Source organism: Camelus bactrianus, chromosome 3 (genome assembly GCF_048773025.1).
Source record: "Camelus bactrianus isolate YW-2024 breed Bactrian camel chromosome 3, ASM4877302v1, whole genome shotgun sequence".
In the NCBI taxonomy this organism is placed as follows: Eukaryota; Metazoa; Chordata; class Mammalia; order Artiodactyla; family Camelidae; genus Camelus; species Camelus bactrianus.
In genome coordinates, this window is record NC_133541.1 from 41,481,769 (window position 1) to 41,499,778 (window position 18,010).

General features: G+C 39.3%; 1 protein-coding gene and 1 pseudogene across 1 annotated transcript in view; one reads left to right on the forward strand and one right to left on the reverse strand.

The window, feature by feature from the left end:
• The window catches only part of PDE4D (phosphodiesterase 4D), a 1,348,493-nt gene that overhangs the window by 1,173,785 nt on the left and 156,698 nt on the right, over positions 1–18,010 (reverse strand). The gene's annotated exons all lie outside the window — the stretch shown is intronic.
• LOC123611675 (small nucleolar RNA SNORA11) lies at positions 12,723–12,801 on the forward strand (annotated as a pseudogene).

Consider the following 18,010-nt stretch of genomic DNA (forward strand, 5'->3'; position numbering starts at 1 on the left):
ATTTCCCTGACAAGTTCTGCAGGATTGAATGAGACCTGGGAAAGGTTCTACACTGGGATGTAGTGGTTCAGAAAGAGCTGGAACCGACCCCCATTCCCACCCCTGCTCTAGCCCACCCTCCTCTTTGCACCAACTTGCTTCCTTACTGGGATTTACAAGCACACGTGCGGGTGCTAGTTTGGCGGTCATTCATACCCCTTGCCCCTGCAAACAGCTCTTTTTGGTCACCCCTTGTACAAAATCCAACCTGTCCTCTGAAGGACACATCTGTGTCTTAGCTTTGGACCATCTGAGCAGGAAATTCCAGCATTCAGATGCCCTGACCATGGTCTATAAAAGAGAAAGACGTGATGCCCTGTCCCTGCAGAATCTTTGCTCAGCAGGAATGGTGTGGCCAGAGGAGGGCTCAGCTGGGGTCCTCTAACAGACTGGGCCAGGCAGGGGGCCCTCTTGCCCAAGTCTAAGGCCAGTATGATTTGGAAGTAAATGCTCTAGGATGATAAGAATGTTTAAGAAACAGTCTTTCCACCAGACTATTTCACTAGCTGTGTTTCTACAACAGTCTGCCTCCGTAAGCTACCCTACTCCTATGGCTATTTTATAGGAATGCTGCTGGTATGCATTCCTTTCCTTGTTTGAAACTCACTCTGAATCTCTAACAAGTCCAAGGTCTTGAAGTGCTTGCTCATTGTTCTGTATATCCCCTAATATTCTCTGGATTAAAAAAAATAAAATAAAACCTTACCTAAACTGTGTTCACTATGATTGCTGTTGGTTAGTATGTGGATTTAAATAAATCCTTCAGCCGCTGTTAAATCATACTTTGTATAACACTTTGTATAATTTTAAAGGTGGGAAAAGTTTTTGAAATCTAAGTCTGAGAAATGATACCCAGAAAATTGCAAGAAAAAATCGGTATCTTCCAAAGGCTGATAAATTATTAGCTCTTTATAGGCACATAACTGTCCAAAATTATTTATTCAAATCATAACAACAGCAATTTTTTAAACAGTCAATTCAGTGGCCATATATAGATACAGCCTTGACTCACTTAAACAAAAGGATCCTCACTCCGTCAAGGAGACATTATTCATTAAACAAAAGGAGAAGAGTAAAAATCCCCAACACAAAAGTCAAGGGGTAGGATATTATGAGCTCAGAAATTCTAACTCGTGGTCTGTGTCAGGGCACTCCGGGTACAGGGTCATGATGTTCCAGGGGCGTGTATACATGGTACACTCTGCCCAAGCCGAGGATGGTTCGGGGCCAGGGCAGTAAGGTCAGCGAGCTGGATGGACAAAAGGAAAGATGGAAAGTCATGACCTTGGTTGCATCATCGCAATGATCTCTCAGTAAGGATCCTCTCATCCCCTCTCCCAGTTCCACATATGACTCGTTCTCCTCGCTGATTCACTACGGGGCTTGTCTCTAAAATACAGATGCTAACCTGCTGAAATAACCCCAAGGCTGAAAGCTTAAAGTATATAAAGGACGAATAAATGCACCTGGGGCTCCAAGGACTAATGCCACAGAACTGTCATCATTTCCCACCAAACGTTATTTCGCCCACTCATCTGATGTCCGTCTGTGGCCCGTTCACACTGCATGTGGCTGCGGACAGAAAATGTCTCAGTTCAAAACTAGCACAGTGGGTCTGGAAGAGGCTCTTGCTGCAGTGTGGGCTCCTTCTTAGTTTCAGCTCCAAATCTTGTCACCCTAACATACAGACACTGAACAAGCCTAGGTGGAGGCTCAAAATGTCCCAAGTATGGGTTCCAACTCTGTGGCTGACTTACCAATGTGTGACTTGAGCAAAGCGTTATTTAAAAACCTAAAATGCCAAAAGCATCTCCTCCATCTCTGCTATTTTTAACCACACCAGTGTTTTCAACCAAACAAACAAAAGAGAGGCTACTCTAGATAAAAAGGAAAGTCCCTCGGTCTCTCCCAGAAGCCCTTCTAAACAGTTAAAACCCTTGCCAGGAGTTCTATATATTCTCAGCACAATGAATGTTGTTTGTTTTCTCATCTGTTTGCTTCTCTCCTGAGCACTTAGAAGACAAGGTGGTCTTGCTCTGGTCCCATCCACTCTGCTCTCATCAACAATGAACAATACTGAACCACTAATTATTTCAGTTCCTACTTTCCCAGGCTGAATACTAGTATTCTGGTAACTCATTCAATGAGAACGTATACAATAAATTTCTAAAACACTAAAAGGAATGAAAAGAACAGAAAGCTTATGGTCTCCATCTTTAAGAAACTCAAAATATAGTTATGAAGGAAAAGAACACAAAAAGTATAAATAACAATACAAAACAGACTGCAATTAAGTTCTGATATGAGTGGTTTAAACAAGTGCCAATAAGCACTAAGGTGGGAGAAATGACTATGGATGGGCAGGGGATGGGGGAGAGGGTAACAACATAGGAATGGAAGGGACTCAGCAGAGAAGTTGCAGGTATTGGAGCTGGGGGAAGGAAAAGGGTCTGTCAGAACAGGGATTCCTGATCTTTTGTGTGAGACGGACCGTTTGTGAGCCTGAAGACCTTCTCACAATTTTTGAAAACATTTGAAATAAAATACTCGTATCACAGAGGAAATCAATTGTAGCCATTTCTGGGATACCACTTGTTTTGAAAACACGAATTTGTTCCAGTGTAACTGATATATTAGGGAACAATTTGGGCATAACACAGATTTCATGTTTGCTTATGCACCATTTCTTTCACAAGAAACACTAGGCAAATGCAAAATTGGCACCCAGTGAACCCAGCAGTACAAGTCCACAAACCACAGACACGCATGTCCCAAACTTCCACCGGCTTCCTCTGCACCAGGTGCATTGCCAGCTGCACCCATCCACATCTGGTGTTACAACTTTCCATCGAGTTTAAATAACCCCACCGCACAATAATTCACAAGCCTCACCCACTTCTACAAGCACACACAGGTCCTTCTCAAGGTGTGGTACCATATTTATTCTAGTACTTACAAATTTATGTACTTCTTAACCATTTGATATATAACTGTGTATGACTGAGCTACCATTTTTATTAGGTTCCTATCTTTCCTTTAATGTGTAGTTAAGGTTTTTGAATGTTGTGCCCTGAACTCCATGTATCCCATGAACTCTATGGTTTTTATGGTGTGACTTTGCATGGCAGGGTGATTTTTAAGAACCTGTGTGTTTCAATATAGTAGAAAAAACTATATATTTAAATTATTTCTTTTTGTGAAATTTGTGAGATAATAATATTCTTTATGAACACATTAACTTACAAGATCTAGTAGCTGGCCAAATAAACTACCATAATTTCAACTGATGAGCACAAATTATAAAGAGAGATACCTATAACTGTAATGTGACATGAAATACTCTGATTTCTGTGAACAAAACCACAGATATTTCTAATACTCCTGGTTTATGGCCTACATTGATAATTAAAGAAAATGTTAAATTTCAGTGCGTATTGACAATAATAACAATATAATTTTCCCCCATCTAGTTTCATTGATGCCCTGAATTCTATCTTCACCCTCCAGGCAGAGAAGCCCTGTTAGACTGGAAGGTGAAGAGCATGTCTATCAAAGGAACCAAAGGAGGCAAGATCATAATGTGCTGTGAATTGTCTGGCTGGAACCAATAACTTATGATGGAGAAGAGAACTAGGAAGGGGAGGAGAGAAGAGAGAGAACACATGGAAATACAGAATGGGCCAATATCAAGTCCAGATAAAAGTTCCTCCTAACTTTTCTATGCTGCCCTTCCAGTCACTGTCCAAGTCACTGACTCACACTCACACCATCAACCGACGCACAGCCTTTGCTGCTGTAACTACATGCAGTCCTCCCTTCCCGGGAAGGGTTTGTCTGTGTGCCTTTGCTTCCCCTAGTGTGAACTGATGGCAAGATCACTTTGAATTTTCCTGTTGTCCAAATTATACTTCACCCTTTCCAGAGAATGCATTTCACCCATTTCAGAGTGCCAATTTGACCTTAATGTCTTGGTTATATGTCAGCATGCCCTGTATCCATCATGAAAAGGCAAAGTCTGACACCTCATATCCAAGCCCAGTGGACTAATAATAGTGCCCTATTCATAACTGCTTCTGACCTGGTAACAACCCACCCCAGCTCCCAGTGGACCCACGTAATAATTATCACCTTCCCATTTTAGAAGCTAATAACATTAACTTGCTCATCATCTCAGGCTGCAGGGGGCAGGGGTGGATAAAAGAGTTATTGTAAGTCACATTACAGACCTTAGGCGCCATTTATTACAGGTATTTCAACAGCCACAGGGTAATGTCTCTAAGCATCAAGATTTAGGAATCATCTCCTGCTCTGACTCTTTGTCAAACCCTGCCACGGGGCTTATACCAGACATGTCCATATGTCCTCTTGGTCCCCATTTGTGGAATCTTGATCTCTGCCCCATGTGGATTCCTGCTTAGGAGGCACATGCCAGTGCCCCGGGGAGCTGCTGAGCCAACTGGGCTGAGGGCATGGAAAGAACTCTGAAGAAGAGGGACCCAGTTCTCTTACAGACGTGTGTGACTTTCCCTGCTTCCCACACCACCAGCGATTCCGACACTTCTCCAATAAGCAGAGAGGGAAAAGGAGGAATTCATGGGACTCTGGACTCCCTACCCCTGTTTCTATCAGAGCTATTCTGCTTCTGCCTGCTTTGCATCTGTGCATTCTGTAAAATTTTAAAAATGGATTCCATTTACAACCAAATACGAGTTTGAAAACCACTGAACAAGATGACCTCGGAGGATACTTCTGGTCCCAGCTTCTACAGCAGGACACACTAAGGGCCTGTCCTGAGACCAGGAGTAGAAAAGATAATCACCTTTATGCAATGAGAAATCAAAGATTCCTACCTCAAATCACCTCTCTTCTATGCTCCTTATCATTTCCATCTTCTTCAAACCCAGGACCCAATAATGCTATTTGGAAATCATTAACTAATAGCACTGCCACGTTAAATCATTTTTAATTATTATCCCTTTAGCAACAATAAATTCAGCAGCATAGTCACTCAGGGAGGACTCTGAGGCTGGAGATGGCCAGGCAGGGCAGCCTAGCTTTGGAGAGCTGGGAAGAGAATGAAGACACGCAGACCGAGGTGCTACCACCGAGAACAAACACCAACAACTTGTTTCCAAGTAACTGCCAAGCTTCCTTTAAAACAGAAAGTCAAGCCTCATCTGTAGTATAAACAATGGTCTTGCCAAAAGTGTTTTAAAATAGTTTATTCCTTCATGGGGAGTAAGATGAACCTACTTGAAAGTGTCTTTCTTTGGCTTTGTTTGCGAGCCCTTCTGTTCCAACAATGGAAAAATAAACAGAGGCGAGTCATTTTGATTATTATTGACTTGAATCAGGAGAATATTTTGCTCTAAATATGTTTTTGCTCCATGGTCATCCCGAGAAATAGCAAGTACTAAATTCTCTTTGATGACTCAGGAAAAGCTCATTTTCTTAAGGGTAGAAATCTCACGTATGCTTCACCCTTTCCGAAGAATGCATTTCACCTATTTCAGTGCCTAATGACTTCCTGAGTTGCACTCCTCCGCAGCACAGCTTGGCAGCCAGCTGCCTTGATAGAATCTTACCCTGGTTTACGAACTGGAACACCAAGGATCTTGGTTTTCAAAGCTGTCTTGAATGTATCATTCGTGTACAAACAAGTGAATGTCTTGTTCCATACAAAAATCTCATTTTCTTATCCCCTTCTAGGTTGTCCCAAAGTGTCTTCACGGGGGGTCGATGTTGCTGATGATCCATGACCTGTTTTCCTTGCCTCATCCTTCTTTTTATTCCCTCCTCTGTCTGCTAGTTTCACACTTCACCTCAACTTTAACAGTTCCCCCAGTGGCCATACCCATCCAACATAGAGCTTCCAGATAAAATACAGAATGCCCAGTAACTTAGAGTTCCACATAAACAATGAATAATTTTTACTAAAAGTACAGTCTATTTTAATTTGCTAATTCTGGCAACTCTATACCTAGGTAAAGATCTACTGTCCAATTACTTTCTCCTTCCAAGGGAATAAAACATTGTTCTAGAAAATTGTGGAACTATGCTAATTGCTTAAAATATACATTCATAGATCAGTCATTTCCAGGAGCTGGAAATGGGAAGAAATATTGGCTACAAAGGGGCACAAAAGAATTTTGGGTTCTAGTATCTTGATTCTGGTGGTGTTAACATGACTGTATACATTTGTCAAAATTTCTATTGAATTGTATGATACAAAAAGTAAATTTTCCTGTAAGTAAACAACATCTAAATGAACCTGGCTTTAAAAAGTGGAAAGTAAATGTATACTACTCAGTCTCAGGTGGACCTCACACACATTTCACATAGTTTTATTCCACCCTAGGTACCACCAGAGTAAATGTCCTACAACAGCTATTCCATATTTTAAAATTTTTAAGCCCACAATTCCAACACCTCTCTGCAAACAGACTTGTTCATTCATGCAACAAACATCTAATATTAACTAGATCTGTACCAGGCTCCGAGAATCCAAAGATGAGAATAGAATCCCTACCAAAAAAAATTTTTTTAAATCACTCACTCACTAGTGGACAGAGAAACATGATTTTTTTTTAAAAAAGGACATATAGTGTAAAAAATGTATAATAGCATTACAAGATGTGCTAAATGGAGGAATAACAAGCATAAAATTCTCTTTGATAATTCAGGAAAAGTTCAAAATGCTTGAGCTCAGCCTTCAAAGTAGGGAGTCTCACAACCAGATACAGGAGAGCAACTACCCAGGGAAGAGAAGCAGAAGGCAAGCTGAACAGGTGGGTCAGTACACATGATGGAAGCCCTTGTCATTCAGGTCAGAATGGCTGTCAGAATTCTTGCTTATTGTAATAGAATTTAACTGGCCAGCTGAAGCAGAAAGAGTGAACTCTGTTGGAAGGATATGCTGGCTCACAGAATCAGTGAAACGCCAAAGCACCAAATATAGATATGGGCACAACACAAAAAACCCAGGGCACTTGGATGCCAAGAAGTCAGAATCACAAGAACCACCCTACGGCAGGAATGATGACTAGGATACTGCTACTGTTGCCACTGAAAATCAATGGGCATCTCCAAAGACATAATGAATCAATTCTAACAGCCCCTGACATTGATCCCCGTGCCCCAGCGTCAGTCCCAGCAGAAGAAACTTACTGGCCGAGCCTGGGCCACATGACTAGATCTGGTTGTCAGAGGCAGAGAGAGAAGAGCCTTCCTCCATGGTTGTACATGACAGACAACTGCCCAAACTTGGAAGGGGGTTGAATCTGGGCATTCCAAAAAAAAAAAAAGACATCTGTCAAAGTAAGTCTACTCTCTTGAGCAGAGCTAGTATCCACAGCCTCTAAAATTTGGCTTCTCTGATAGTTCTAACCCTGATTCCTCCATCTAGGAAGAAAACCTCTTCTTCCCCACTTCTGTAGGTCTGGTACCAATCTCTCACACAAAGGACGTCACATTTAGACTGAATGATACTATTTGTGCATCTTCGGCTTCTCTTTCTGACTTGGTACGTGCTTTTTGAAGGTTGGTATTTCATGATAGTCATCTGTTTTTCAATTACCCCTTGTGCTCAGCACAGGCCCTCCACCACGAGCTGCCTAATACACGTCTGTTTCTGCGTGGATGTGCTCCGAGGCAACTCAGCCTATGCAGTGGGAAAGGTGCCACTTCCATTTGGCAGCATGGAATCTCTTCCAAAGCAGATCTTTTTATTTCAACTCACAGGAGATCCCTGCCCTAAAGGCCTTGAACCAAACCTCAAGAGAGCAGATTATAAACCAGCCCAAACCACCAAAGATTATTTCAGTGTGCATCTGGCTTTGGAACTGCCTAAGAGCTGGCACAAAGCATCACTGAGGCTGCCAGTGATCTCCCTGAAGAAAGCCAGGCAGGGCTTCAGGCCCTCAGTGCTATGCTCAGGGAATCCCTGCTTACAGCACCTTTTCTGACATTGCATAAGCTACACAAAAGGAATAGTCTGAATTATTAGTTGTTTGACAAACTAAAGGAAAGAAGATACAGAGCATCCTTTTTTTTTTTTTTTTTTTCCTAATCTAGGGGAAAAACACAGTGCATTTCACTTGGCTCGGGAAGAAAGGTATTACGTTTGTGGAGAGGATAATCTCCCCCACCCCATTTGAATGAAGAAATACTCAAAGAGGTTCTAATGGGAATTTTATCTCTAGCCTCAGACGTTCCCTCACACAATGGTTTCTCCTTTCAGCCCTGACTAGCACGTGGGGAGGCTTTAATCCTCCCACCTCTCCAGGCAATCATAATGGCCTTTCCAAAGTGATTGAGGAGGAAGGGAACAGAACACAGCCCCATTACGCGCTTTCATAAAGCAGTTACATCATTGTTTTAAAAAAGCAAACAAGTATCTCAAAGATAGCCTTATTTGCAGCCAAGTTCAGGCTTTGTCCAAATAAAGTCTGCAGATGAAGGTGACTATTTAAGTAGAGTTTTATGAATATTCCAGATAAGGAGTAGAGAAAAGCAACAAAATTCAGAGAGGAGTTGGAACACCGAGTTACGTGCAAAAACAAATGCTGATAATATGGACAAGGACTTTGTCCTCAGAAAGGGGCATAAACCCACAACATCAGGCTTTGTTCTTTTTGCATATAATAGAAAGAAGAGAGAATATTTTCCAGTCTTAAGTGCTTCCACGGGTTTTTATTCTATACTTCTGTTATCAGCCAGTTAGTAAGTAAATGTGGAAGTACTCTATTGGGAGCTGTTTTATTCTCACAAGGTACACTATAAAATGCCATACTGGCCAAAAGAAATGCAAAACTGAGGGCTCCCATTTCATTATGACTGACCATTTACTGAGTCAAAACAGCATCTTGAAACTGTGCTAAATGGAAAATGAATTTTATTTTTGGTTTTCTGCTGAACTCATAGATCAGTCTTTAAAGAACACTAAAAATCCTAAAATTCTAGAGCTACAAAGATCATTGAATTGCTATCATATTACAGAGAGGAAACTGGGCTTAAAGTAGCGAAGTGATCGACCCCAGGGCATATTTCAGAGCCGAGCAGGCATCCAGGCCTCCTGTCTCTAGCCCAGGGCCCCTCCTGCTGCCCTTCTCTTTTCCATTCACACCACAGTGATCCCAGAAGTGACTGCAGCTGGATTCTAAAGGATGCTCTGTGCCGAGTTGGAGCTGGAAGATAAGGAAGAGCTCCTGCCACTGTGATTTCCTCCAGGTTCAGTGTTCTCATCACACACACACTTCTTCTCCCCTCTGCCTCATCTCTATCAGTCACTCACCACCACTCCCCAGGTGTATGACTCAAATATGGACTTCGGGGTTACAATTCCTGAAAGATTCTTAGGAGAACCAAAAGCAAAGGGCATGTAAAGATATAAAACACAGCACCTTCCATTCTTGCCACCTTGTTAACACTTAAAATGGAGGGAAGAATCCCACATACAGAGCACTTATCAAGCAAAACCGATGCCTTGCAATCGCCTTACCTTGAAAAAAAACACCATCCCTTTTAAAGAAAGAAAGCCAAGGCCAAAGCTAATCTAAAAAAGGGCAGCAACAGATGAAGATGAGTGAAACTCAGAACTAGGCACCAGCTTGAAAAATGTGGGGACTATTTGTTATGTTACAGTTAACAACTCTCTGACCAAATACAGACCCATCAGCTTTTAACATCACACCAATGTTTGATCAATGTGAATTCAGAGGCAAAGGGCAACAGGCAGCCACTCACAGATTCCACAAGTCTTAACTTCTCCCTTAGATAACCTGTTTCCTGAATCTAGCACACAAAGTAAATGCAATCAATACATTTTCAACCCATAAAAAGGTGTTTGCTTCTTTGAGATACAGTAAAGGACCAATGTCAAGTTCACTTCTGCTTGTGAATGGCATGGGATATGGTCATAACTCTGTGTTCCTGGAGGCAGAGGAAGTAAGTGAGAATTGACACTTGGGGGTTCGTCTCCTTTCATGATCAAAAGGCGCCTTTCTTTTCCTGGAGGTAAGTTTACTTGGCAGTAAAAAGAGGAGGCTGTACTAGGTGTTCCTTAAGCCCATTTCCTGCTGTGGCATTTTACTAATCCATAATTCTGAGGTACTCAAGCACTTGGTTTTGCATTAATTCCTTTCCCTGTCTATCTCTGCTTTATTGTTTCACATTCACATTAAGGTGCTAACATTACCACATAGTGATTAAGAGTGTAAATCGGACATCATGGCAATGTGAATTTGGAGAAGATTTGTAATTTCTAAGCCACCATTTCTTAACCTTTAAAATGGACACCTGTCTTGTGAGGTTGTTTTAAGTCCTAGCATCACAATAAAATGACAGAAGGAGCCCAAGGTGAGCAGTAAGTGACACAGAGAAAGCATTCAAAAACTGGTAATTGTTATTAGCCTTTATTACCACTTATTTGAGACCCAGGCTTAAACATGAAGAATACAGCACTGGTGAAAACCAGACAGCCTTTAACTCCTTGAGGTCAATAAATGTTCTTTCTGAGAATCAGTATAACTAAAAAGCCAATGTGCAAAAGACTAACAATACTTTAAAACCTAGAAAAGCTGCTATTTTTTTCATACTGATAAAAATCTCTCAGGAGAGGAAATTTCCAGGACTTAGCAAAATCCTACAATAAATAGTATGTTTTCAAACAAAGAGCAACTCAAGAGGACACTTTGGCAAAGCCTCGCAATTTATCTCGATGAATTTTTTTTTATGTCTATGCTTCAGGGAAGCAGCTTTATGATTCTTCCTGGTGGGCCTGTTAAGGCATCTTGTCAAACTTTCGACTCCCTTAAATTCATTAATTTTAAAGTCAAGGTATGGCAAACACCAAAAACAGACAAATAAATATGTATTCTTTCAGTTTTGAAGGACACAGCTAAACTCAAGCCAAAGGGATTAGATGAAATAGATGAGAAAATCATTCATTTTTAAGCTAATTTGTAAGGATCTCTGCAGAGGATTATGAATGCTTATTACACTCTTAAAGGGGCCTGAATTCTTTGGAACTGACTATGGCTCAGTTCTGATTGTCTATGAGTGAGGTTTGGTCACTCTGCCTGAACTCAGCACAGGGTGGATTGGAATAGGAGACTGAAGTAGCCACACGGAACACCTCCAGCTGCCCAGACACTGACAATGCTGAAATGACTAACAACCTGTCCATGGCAGAGCCCAGAAAAGAGGACACTACTCCGGAAATAACCACCTGGCACCATAGGTAAAGTATATTCACAAAGAGATGATGTCACTCTGCAAATGGCACCGAGGATGACAACAATGGTAGTGTTTATTGGGCACATACATGCCAGATGCATTTCTAAGTTCTGCAGACACAATACCGAATGTAATCCTCACAGCTACTCTCTGAGGTAGGCGTTTCTTCCCATTTTAAGGCTACTCGTTGCACTTCCCCTACTCTTCTCTGTATCACAGAGGGGCTGATGCAGGTTCCCCTGTGAGCTGCCTTCTTTCTGGCTGTGTTTGGCTATAGGAGTAGAGGGTGAGAAAGACAGGGTATTTTTCTCCTCTCTGTATGCCTCAGGGAGAGTCTCCACCAGCCAAGGGGTCCCCTCCATGCCTCTCCAGGTCCACCATAATTGCAGCTTCCTCCAGGTGACCTCAACCCTGGACCTCAGTAACTGAGCGCCCTCTGGACCAGCATTTGTAGATGCTCCCTGCTAATGCTAACATTTGGATTGTTCAGTTGATCCTTCTTGGCTTCTCAGGTCCTCCCTCACATACATAATCAATTAAATTCCCTCTGGTCCACTTAAGATGATTTTTTTTCTTTTTTGGACCATTCTTATTCTCATTTTGCAGATGAGAAAATCAAGAGATGGCTTGCCCAAGGCTACATAGAAACTGGCAAATTTGAGTCCAGGGATTCTGACGCCAATGTGCCTGGCTACTGTGTGATATTGTCATTTCTTAATGAAACAATATAAAAGTGTAAAGGTTAGAAGTACATGAAGGGACTCCTATCTACTTCTACTTCATGAACAATGATCCCTGACATTGTTCCAGTCCTCCCCAAAAGGACATGGCCAGAGGGTTACTTTGGACTGTGAGTTTTTCTTGGGGATCGAAGTTTATCCTTAAGTCAATAACAATAGAGATCTCCATTTACTAGTTTAGGTTCTTGATTTTTCCTGGCCACCTTAAATTAACTGCTACAAAGTGAATATATCATGACCTTCCTGAACTAGGTACCAATCTCTTACAGGGCAAAAGATTGTATCAAAGGTAAATTAGGCAAAGATATTTATGTGACCTCACTAAAGAACCCACAAAGTCCTCTGATTCTCTACCAAGTATTCTTTATACAAAACATTTCTCTTGCATTATATCCTCTAACCTATCTAATGAAACCTTTATGCAAGACTTGTACCAGTTTCCATCAGCTAACTTAGTTTTATGGCAAAAGTAACCCAAGAGATAAATAGTTTAAACACACATAAACACTAATTTATTTAATTTTAATTTATCAGAGTTTCTAGACAAAGATTTTTCTGTTTAAGAGGAGCTATGTAGATAAGAAAAACATGATAGATAGATATATATGAATTATATAAGAATATATATCTTCTTCTGTAAAGAGGTTATATAATTCCAACCACATTTTTCCATATTTCATTCACTGTATTCTTTGCCAAGAAATCATTTGACCCAGCAGGAATCTGGGTTCACTGTTACAAGGGGCACAAAACTCGGGGCCTTCCTATGAACAAATAACCTACAGGTGTCCCCCTGCACTTCCACATGACTGCTGGACAGGACCAGTGGGACAAGGGCTCAATATTGGAAGAAAAGCCATAGTATTTAGTGGGAAAATTTGCCACCTATAGCCTGTCTGGTCCATTCACAGGTGAGCCTTGAGTGGTCTTATGCACATAAAGGCTTTGAAACTCTTTTCAAGGGAAAAAAGAAAGGGATTTCATATGCCATTCTGTAGTAGAGAAGTTTTTTAGAGCAGTGAAAATACTTGGTGTGACATTGTAATGATGGAGATCTACGTCATTACACTTTTGTCCAAACTAAGGTGAACTATGGACTTTGGTGATTATGATATGTCAGTGTCCATTCATCCTTAATTTAAAAAAAAAAAGTACCACTCTGGTAAATAAAAATAATGACTATGCATGTGTGTGGAGAGGGGGTATACAGGAAATTTCTGTACCTTTCTGTCAATTTTGTTGTAAACCTAAAACTGCTCAAAAAGAAAAAAGTCTTAAAAACAAGAAAACACAGTGTTAGAGTAGATGTTTTTGGCAAAACTTTGGTTTCAGTTATATACATATACTATATATGTGTGTGTTTACTGGATTGTGACATAAAATGTATTTTTTAGATCAAAAAAATTTACAAGCCACTATAGTTGAGTTATACTGGCAAATAAAAGCAAAAATTAACCTAAAAAAAAGAAATCATTTGATTTTCTGATGTTAACATAGGCATATTGTAGAAAAAGTGAAAATACAAAGAAAAAATAGGAATTATTATTCAAATCCTAGAGATAATTTCTATTGATAGTTTAGTTTCTTTCCTTTTAGTCTTTTGTGTTTTTTAACATCGTTGAGATTATATACTATGTATAGCTTTGTGTCCAATTCCTTTATTATTTAAAACATTTCAAATATTTAGTTAAGTGGTTACATAAAATGTATCAAATGGGTCTGCCACAATTTATACCTATTTTTTTTGGACTTTTTTTTAACATTTTTTATTGATTTATAATCATTTTACAATGTTGTGTCAAATTCCAGTGTTCAGCACAATTTTTCAGTTATTCATGGACATATACACACTCATTGTCACATTTTTTTCTCTGTGAGTTATCATAACATTTTGTGTATATTTCCCTGTGCTATACAGTATAATCTTGTTTATCTATTCTACAATTTTGAAATCCCAGTCTATCCCTTCCCACCCCCCACCCTCTTGGCAACCACAAGTTTGTATTCTATGTCTATGAGTCTATTTCTGTTTTGTATTTATGTTTTGTTTGTTTGTTTGTTTGTTTTAGATTCCACATATGAGCGATCTCATATGGTATTTTTCTTTCTCTTTCTTGCTTTCTTCACTTAGAATGACATTCTCCAGGAGCATCCATGTTGCTGCAAATGGCATTATGTTGTCAGTTTTTTAATGGCTGAATAATATTCCATTGTATAAATATACCACAGCTTCTTTATCCAGTCATCTGTTGATGGACATTTAGGCTGTCTCCATGTCTTGGCTATTGTAAATAGTGCTGCTATGAACATTGGGGTGCAGGTGTCATTTTGAAGTAGGGTTCCTTCTGGATATATGCCCTGGAGTGGGATTCCTGGGTCATATGGTAAGTCTATTCCTAGTTTTTTGAGGAATCTCCATACTGTTTTCCATAGTGGCTGCACCAAACTGCATTCCCACCAGCAGTATAGGAGGGTTCCCCTTTCTCCACAGCCTCTCCAGCATTTGTCATTTGTGGACTTTTGAATGATGGCCATTCTGACTGGTGTGAGGTGATACCTCATCGTAGTTTCGATTTGCATTTCTCTGATAATTAGTGATATAGAGCATTTTTTCATGTGCCTATTGATCATTTGTATTTCTTTCTTGGAGAATTGCTTGTTTAGGTCTTCTGCCCATTTTTGGATTGGGTTGTTTGTTTTTTTCTTATTAAGTCATACGAGCTGCTTATATATTCTGGAGATCAAGCCTTCATCAGTTTCATTTGCAAAAATTTTCTCCCATTCCATAGGTTTTCTTTTTGTTTTACTTATGGTTTCCTTTGCTGTGCAGAAGCTTGTCATTGGATCCCATTTGTTTATTCTTGCTTTTATTTCTATTGTTTGAGTAGACTGTTCTAGGAGAAAATTTTTGAGATATATGTCAGATGATGTTTTGCCTATATTTTCCTCTAGGAGGTTTATTGTATCTTGTCTTATGTTTAAGTCTTTGATCCATTTTGAGTTGATTTTTGTGTATGGTGTAAGGGAGTGTTCTAGCTTCATTGCTTTACATGCTGCTGTCCAGTTTTCCCAACACCATTTGCTGAAGAGACTGTCTTTATTCCATTGTATATTCTTGCCTCCTTTGTCGAAGATTAGTTGACCAAAAGTTTGTGGGTTCATTTCTGGGCTCTCTATTCTGTTCCATTGGTCTATATGTCTGTTTTGGTACCAATACCATGCTGTCTTGATGACTGTAGCTCTATAGCATTGTCTGAAGTCTGGGAGAGTTATTCCTCCAGCCTCTTTCCTTCTCTTCAGTAATGCTTTGGCAATTCTGGGTCTTTGATGGTCCCATATAAATTTTATTATGATTTGTTCTAGTTCTGTGAAATATGTCCTGGGTAATTTGATAGTGATTGCATTAAATCTGTAGATTGCCTTGGGCAGTGTGACCATTTTAACAATATTGATTCTTCCAATCCAAGAGCATGAGATATCTTTCCATTTTTTAAAGTCTTCTTTAATTTCCTTCATCAGTGGTTTATAGTTTTCTGTGTATAATTCTTTCACCTCCTTGGTTAGATTTATTACTACGTATTTTATTACTTTGGGTGCTATTTTACACAATTTATACCTATATTTGAATATTTGGTAATTCCAACTTTTTATTATAAGTAGTATTGTTGTGAACATCTTTTTGCAAAAATGACTGAACTTCAGATTTTTCCCTAAGCTATATTTTTAAGACAGGATAAATTTCTAAAAGTTCAATTACTGAGTCAAGGGAGTAAGTATGTTCAAAATCTTGAAATATACTACCAAATTGTCTTCCAGAATAATCCAAATGTCTTTTTTAATAAAATCACTGAAGTACTTCTGAAATACATTCATTATCACCTAACAAAGCTGTTTTCTTTTTAAAAAAAAATCAAGCTCATATTTGTTGAGAAAAATACGAAGTTATTAGTTTAATAAAGAACTTTAAATTTAAGGCTATTGTTTTCTTACTTTTCCTTTTCTTCTAGATTGTAAAATCTTACAAGGACAAAGAAATAAAAGAATACATATGCAACATGCATGGGTTTGTAATAGATTTTTAAATCTGCCAGGAAGAATTTTCCCCTTTTCATCAAAATCATAGTAATGATGAATCATCTTTTTCATTTGTCTTATTCCTACTGCCCTTTCTAAGGGAAATTCATCTAGCATATCCTCCATGTGTTGAGTGGCCCTGACAGTACAGAGTATGTGAGAAGATGTGGATCCTGCTTGTGACATGCTAAGCCAAGCTGCAGAAAGTAATCTGTTGACATTCAGAAAGCAGTAGGCAGAAAGGAACACTACAATTTTCTCTCTACATTCACCTGCAGAGTTTTAGAAGAGTATTCAGATCCTGTTCTCTAATATCGCAAAGTATCATGATTTACTGCCTCTTTAAAAAATGACAGGAAAATTTGTTCAATCCATTTCCCATGGTTTTGCAAAATCGAGGGCAAATTGCCACCCTGATATTCATTGCTGTGCCCGACCCACTGGGTAGCAGCCATGACTCACGGGGAGATATTAAGCAACATTCACGGTAGGAAACAGGAGGTGTATCGCCTGGCCTCCGCTCTACCACCAATGCTGACATCTGAGCTACTCCCAGAATCCCAGTGTCTTAGTTTTCACATCTGTAAAATAAAACAGTCTGGGCTGAAGGAGACAAACACCCTTTTGTGTTCTGACATGGTTTCAGTGAGTCCTATTAAAACATTGTTTTTAAATGCTAATTAAGTATCCCCCCATTTTTCTATATCCCAGTCTCCCTTATCAATAAAATTTCAATAATGGTATTCTACCAATTTCAGGAATGACATGATGTAGACTAATTATATAAGTCATTAATTCATTCCACCAACATGCATTTCTTGGCAACATTCCAGTCCTGGGCTTGAAGCAATGAACTAAAAGGAAATCCCTGCCCCCTTAGAGCTAACATTCTGAATTGTAAACATATGTCATACTTCTCAGCCTTTTTGCCCTAAAGAATGGAAAGAAATCCCATACACAAGTGTTCTCTGAAAACAGAATCTCTAATTCTATTTTGCTAAGATTCAAATTAGAAGCCATTAGAAGAAATATTCCAAGTGATATTAATTATAATATAGATATAACAGGGTATCTTCAAGGGAAGTTTCCCAAGCTATATAGAAATTAATAAACTAAATCCTAATACTACCAAGTAAATTTAAAATCAAATAGGTAAGCTAGGGTACAGAGTGGAGCACAGCACAACAGGAAAAAGTTGAATTCGATAGGATACTGCCATGGTAAATACTAGTGGTAACACCAAATAAGAAGCAAATTGCTCTTTTTCTCATAGGCAGGTTGTATTCCAATGCACTGTGTCTCAGCCACTGAGTGCATCTGACTTCAAGTGCTAGAAAAATTAACCTTAATTAAGCTGAGGGAACCCCTGCATAGATGTTTTTATATCAATTGAATACACCTAAGGAAAATTAAAACTCAAAGAACTGAAATAAAACTGATGTAATTTATGTCACCATTGCTAATTAAAATTGAGGCTTTTCCAATTGTAATGAATAAAATTAGAACTTACAATCACTGACCTCACATTTAAGGAAAATCAAATTGAGATCATACATGTTTCTCAAGGTAGCAAATAGTTTTTCTTTTCTTTTCTTTTTTTTTTTTTTTTTTTTTTTTTTGTATTTGCAGCCTTCAGCATAGGGCAGATTTAAAGATCAGAATCATGTCACTTTACACTGTTGACATTTACCATCTAAGGTAGATCTAAAAGATTTCATTTCAAGCCAAAGTTCAAGGATGCAAATACCAACTGAATGACTTACAAGGGCTAGGAAAAGGCAAGCTAGCTCCTCCTGAAATTTATAAATATGGTCTCTAAATGAAAGCTCCAAATGATGAACATGATGTTTCCTCAGATCGTTCAGTCCAGCATAGCCTGAAGGATCCTGATGTCTCTTTTTATAATAAGAAGTATCTGAATC